Genomic DNA, 6,380 nt, shown 5'->3' with positions numbered 1-6,380 from the left:
GTGTGACCTTAGCAATCACTTCTCCTGTCGAGGGTCTCCACTCTCTTGTATTGTAAACAGAGAGACTTGACCTAAAATGTGTCCTCCGTGATCCTTTCCAGCTGTAGTCTTACACATGGGAAAGTCTAGCCCTTTAGTTCGGTTGGAGTTTGGTTTGGAAGGAGGTTTGAATGGAGGAGCACAACTCAAAGCTCCTCCTGTGCAATGTACTGAGCGTAGGATCCTTAACAAGAGGCTTCACCTCGCTGACTGCTGCATTCTCTGTAAAATGAGGACAGGAACACCTGTCTCCCAGTCGTGTTGTGAGGACAGGGTTGGAGGGCCAGCATGAATGAAGCTGGTTGGTTGCCCGCTATAGCGTGCCTCTGCACGTCCTGTTTATTTTGTGATAACAGTGAAATGGCCCAATCTAAGGCCCATTAGAGCTCAGTGTCTGAGAGGCCTCCCAGGCCCTACTCGTTCCCCACCCAGCTTCCACAAGGACAGTGCCAACTCTGCAATCTCCTACACACCTCTGTGATCTACCCAGTGAGGGGGACTCCCAGTCCCATCTCGGCACCTACAATATTTAATTCAGTAGCCCAGCGTTCTTCAGTCTTACTGTTCTAAAAAACAGGAGCTCAGGCCTTGACCATCAGTGCAAACTTGAGGAGTCTTGGAGCCCAGCTGTGTTTCAGTTTCTTCCTTTGCCCAGTAGATTTGTACAGTAGGAACCATACTTGCTCAGGACTAAATTTCATACGGCGTAAGCGCCAGACTTAACCCCAACTCTTTTCTCTGAATCAGGGATGAGGTGAGCAGAAATGACTTCTAAATCATCACTACCAGATGCCAGTTTTTTAGAGGGAAAGCAATGCGGATGAAGGGGACTGACAGGAGAAGTTATTTGACGAAAATTCTGGGAATTGTCACTCAACAGCATATTTTAATGAAAAGAGAAGTATGGGATCCTAAAAACAAGTACCACACAATTCTGAATAGTTTAATACAAAACTATTGACAGGGAAAAATAAAAAGTTAAAGGAGGATAATCTCAACTTAATACAAAATATTCCCTAGTTAGTGGAAGGGGGCAGGGGTTCCTTTGCGTGGACAGCTGGTAACTCCATGTGCCCTGTATGAACACTGGCTTCCTTCTTAGAGAATGAAGAGGCCCCGGACAGAGCCAGTTGCAGCCAGGCTTGGTCTGCCTTTCCCATTTGGCAGTGTCTCAGTCTCTCTTTAGTAATAATTTGCCCTGTCACCCAAAAGGCAAGCCAGAAGAAGAAATTTGAATATCCTATGGAAGATATCCCATATTAGGTCTGGTGTCTCAGCTGGGCTGATTTTACCAAGACAGCTTTGGAAGGGAAGAATAATGGATTCTGTGTTGGGGTAGTAGGAGGGGGAGAATAGCTAATTTCAGCAACAAGCTTTTGTTACAACCAAAATCAGGGAACAACTGACATTTCTCTTTCTTAATCCTCCATTACAAGTACACCAAAGGGAAAAACAACAGGAGCTCAAAGAAATAAGTAATACTTACTGGGAGATTCCACCCTCCTCCCCCCCCCCATAGTGGGGGGAATTTGAATAAAAGAAGCTGTAGTCTAATGACATTGGCTTCTATCAAAACCCTGCCTAAAGGTCCCCCCACTAGGATGCAATCCATTTCTGATACCCTCTCTGTGAATCACATCTGTGCAACAATATTCTTCTTCAGTGTATTTTCTTTTGTATATTTTTCACTTGCACATGAGCATTTATTTAGTTGTGAGAAATAATGTGGTATGTTGCGTTAGAAATCAGGAAACCAAAATTCTGAGTCTGTCACTCAGTAGCTAAATGATCATTAATGCCTCAGTTGCCTCACTTGTAAAGTAGTAAAATGAGACCTATTCCTCCTGTCTGATACAATTATTGAGTATTCATATATTTCTTTATTCAAAGCTATTCATTGAAAGTCTTCTACATGTTCTGGCCACCAAGGAAGGCGAATTCTCTTTCTTTTTTTTTTTTTTTTTTCCCTTAAATTTATTTATTTATTTATCTATTTTGGGCTGTGTTGGGTCCTCGTTGCTGCGCGCGGGCTTTCTTTAGTTGCGGCGAGCGGGGGTACTCTTCGTCGCAGTGCGCGGGCTTCTCACTGTGGTGGCTTCTCCTGTTGCGGAGCACGGGCTCTAGGTGCTGGGGCTTCAGTAGTTGTGGCTCGCGGGCTCTAGAGCGCAGGCTCAGTACTTGTGGCGCCCGGGCTTAGTTGCTCCGCGGCATGTGGGATCTTCGTGGATCAGGGCTCGAACCCGTGTCCCCTGCATTGGCAGGCGGATTCTTAACCACTGCGCCACCAGGGAAGCCCCAAATTCTCTTTCTTTATTGTGTTTACATCTAGTGGTAAAATGTTCACAATAAGTAAGTAAACAAATAAATAAGCGAGATGATATCAATTTGTGAAACCATGAAGACTACACAACAAGATATTGTGATACCGTGATGGAGAGTGTTTTATCATGGAGATTGTAGTTAACCTGAATTTCCTAAATTGTTTATGTCATTTGTGATTATGTTACTCTGTAATATATCAGCTTAAACATAATTTCCAAGGTCTTTAAGAATTTTGACTGATATTAAATCAAGTAAGTTGGTGAATAATCTTTAGATGGCTGAATAATTTTTAAGGAAGATAGAATACAAAAACATTGGTCACCAAGCATGGTATGTACACACACACATACACACCACACATGCCTCCTATTTTTATGTTTGAGAGTAGATAAACCTTTGGGGTATATTAATGTATATGTTCAGTTTTGCCCCTTTAAGAAATTTAAAAGGGATATGTGTGGCCATAGGAAGTTTTATGTTTGCTTTGCTCATAGCTAAACGTTTGTGTATTTCAAACCATACTCAGTTACTTGCCTACAGTTACCTCCATGAGGAAATAGAAGGTAGTTACATTGGTTAAAATTTGTAATTTATATGCTAAAAGAGTAGAACTTAATGTTCTCAGCACAAAAAAAAGGAATGGTAGCTATATGATGGGATGGAGATGGTAGCTAATACTGTGGTGGTAATAATTTTACAGTTTGTAAATGTATCAAATCAACATTTTATACATCTTAAACTTATACAATGTTAAGTACCAATTATATCTTAGTAAAGCTGGAAAAAAAGAGAAATGGATAGGATCCCATTTTTTAAATTGAAGTTTGGTTGATTTACAACGCTGTGTTAATTTCAGGTGTACAGCAAAGTGAGATATATATATATATTTTTTTTTTTCAGATTCTTTTCCATTATAGGTTATTACAAGGTATTGAATATAGTTCCCTGTGCTATACAGCAGGACCTTGTTGGTTATCTATTTTGTATATAGCATCTTGTAACTGTTAATCCCAAACTCCTTATTTACCCCTTCCCCGCTTTCCCCTTAGGTAACTGTGAGTTTGTTTTCTGTGTCTGTGAGTCTATTTCTGTTTTGTAAATAAGTTCAATTGTATCATTATTTTTAGACTCCACATATAAGAGATATCAGATGATATTTGTCTTTCTCTGTCTGACTTATTTCACTTAGTATCATAATCTCTAGGTGGTCCATCCATGTTGCTGCAAATGACATTATTAGTTCCTTTTTATGGCTGAGTAATATTTTATTATATATATATATCCATTCATCTGTCAATGGACATTTAGGCTGCTTCTGTGTTTTGGCTATTGTAAATAGTGTGGCTATGAACATTGGGGTGCCTGTATCTTTTCAAATTAGAGTTTTCATCTTTTCCAGATATATACCCAGGAGTGGGGTTGCTGGATCATATGATAGCTCTATTTTTAGTTTTTAATGGAACTTCCATAGCGGCTGCACCAATTTACATTCCCACCAACAGTGTAGGAGTGTTCCCTTTTCTCCATGCCTTCTCCAGCATTTATTATTTGTAGACTTTTTGTTGATGGCCATCTGACCAGTGTGAGGTGATAGCTCGTTGTAGTTTTGATTTGTATTTCTCTATTAGCGATTTTGAGCATTTTCTCATGTGCCTTTTGACCATCTCCATGTCTTTTTTGGAGAAATGTCTATTTAGTTCTTCTGACAATTTTTTGATTGGGTTGCTTGTTTTTTTTGTTATTGAGTTCTGTGAGCTGTTTGTATATTTTAGAAATTAAGCCCTTGTCAGTCACATCATTTGCAAATATTTTCTCCCATTCTGTAGGTTGTCTTCTCATTTTGTTTATGGTTTTCTTTGCTGTGCAAAAGCTTATAAGTTGGATTAGGTCCCATTTGTTTATTTTTGCTTTTATTTCTTTTGCCTTGAGAGGATGACCTAAGAAAACATTGGTACGATTTATGTCAGAGAATGTTTTGCCTATGTTTCCTTGTAGGAGTTTTATGGTATGATGTCTTATATTTAAATCTTTAAACCATTTTGAGTTTATTTTTGTGTATGGTGTGAGGGTGTGCTCTAACTTCATTGCTTTATATGCAGCTGTCCAGCTTTCCCAAGACCACTTGCTGAAGAGACTATCTTTTCTCCATTGTATATTAATGCCTCCTTTGTTGAAGATTAATTGCCTGTAGGTGTGTGGGTTTATTTCTGGGCTCTCTATTATGTTAGGATCCCATTTTATTCAATATGATGGGAACTAGAAAAATCTTTTTGAGATACACAAAATAAGATACGAACTAATGTATGAACCTATCACTTTTCTAGAAGAAAAATCTAGTTGTGACAATGTCAATTCTCTTCATATAAATGTATAAGCTCAAAAAGTTTTGGGCTTCCCTGGTGGCGCAGTGGTTAAGAATCCGTCTGTCAATGCAGAGGACACGGGTTCAAGCCCTGGTCCAGGAAGATCCCATGTGCTGCGGAGCAACTAAGCCCGTGAGCCGCAACTACTGAGCCCGCGAGCCACAACTACTGAATCCTTCGTGCCTAGAGCACGTGCTCCACAACAAGAGAAGCCACCGCAATGAGAAGCCTGAGCACCGCAACGAAGAGTAGCCCCCGCTCGCCACAACTAGAGAAAGCCCGCGTGCAGCAGCAAAGACCCAATGCAGCCAAAAATTTATTTTTTTTAAAGTTTTAATTTATATGGGCCATTGAGACTATATTAAGAATTGAAGTAGCAAAGAAATATGAATATGTATGTAAGATTATGAGTGTGATTGTGTTTATCAACGTAAAAAGAGCAATTTTTTCTTGAAGTAAAATAAATGGCTGACTGTGCCAGAATGTGAAGATTAGTAAGAGACAAAATTTGAATGGGTAAGTTGTAGAAGTTTCAGGGAAAGAAAAACTTGTTTTCTATGGTTTATAATACCTACAAATTGTAAGTCTCAAAAGAAAGAATGAAATATGTTAAAACTTTTGACAAAATTGGCTCAGCTTTAATGCGTTTACTCATAGGACTTGTTAAAAAGGTCTGTGCTGCGGGCTTCCCTGGTGGCGCAGTGGTTGAGAATCCGCCTGCCAATGCAGGGAACACGGGTTCGAGCCCTGGTTTGGGAGGATCCCACATGCTGCGGAGCAGCTGGGCCCGTGAGCCACAACTGCTGAACCTGCGCGTCTGGAGCCTGTGCTCCGCAACAGGAGAGGCTGCGATGGTGAGAGGCCCGCGCACCGCGATGAGGAGTGGCCCCCGCTTGCCGCAACTGGAGAAAGCCCTCACACGGAAACGAAGACCCAACTCAGCCATAAATAAATAAATAAAAATTAAAAAGGAGATTTAAAAAAAAAAAAAAAAGGTCTGTGCTGCAAATTGTTATATTAATACAAGAGTAGAACTTGATTTTTTTCCTTTATGTTAAAATGACAAACTAGTCTTGGACTATTCAGTTTGTTATCAACAAGAGATAGTAAAAGTTATTTTTAACTTCTGTGTAATCTGCCCAAATATCAGATATTATATATCTGACCAGAAGAACTGTCTGTACTTTCTGCTGACTTTGTCATGGCCTTGGTTATTTCAAAACAAAAAAAACAGTAGCAGAAATTCCTCATTTCTTAGATAGTTGAAGTTCCTTGTAATTATACCTACAGTTATGTTTATTTAGCACCAGTGTATTGTCACACTGGTTAATAGGTAGCCAAGCTACAACCATTCATTGTTCCTAGGCATCTAGGCTTCCATCTTAAGCTGTTGATGGTTTTTTGAAAATTCTTTACAATATTACCTTCCCAAGATCTATTCTGTAGTTTATAAAAATGTAATTATTAATGTGTTTTTACATGTCAAACCATCTTTGTTGCTTCCTAGATGACTAAAATACCAAAGGCTTGGCCTCTTACCATATAACCCATGATGTGTCATTCACAATCAGGAGGGATAGTAAAGTTAATTAGCTGAGTTTAATATGCTCTATATTTCTTTTTTTTTTTAATATTTATTTATTTGGCTGCCCCAGG

The sequence above is a fragment of the Balaenoptera borealis genome (assembly GCF_965194805.1).
Source record: "Balaenoptera borealis genome assembly, chromosome: 2".
In the NCBI taxonomy this organism is placed as follows: domain Eukaryota; kingdom Metazoa; phylum Chordata; class Mammalia; order Artiodactyla; family Balaenopteridae; genus Balaenoptera; species Balaenoptera borealis.
The sequence above is the reverse complement of the archived record's forward strand: the minus strand, read 5'-3'. Positions refer to the sequence as shown.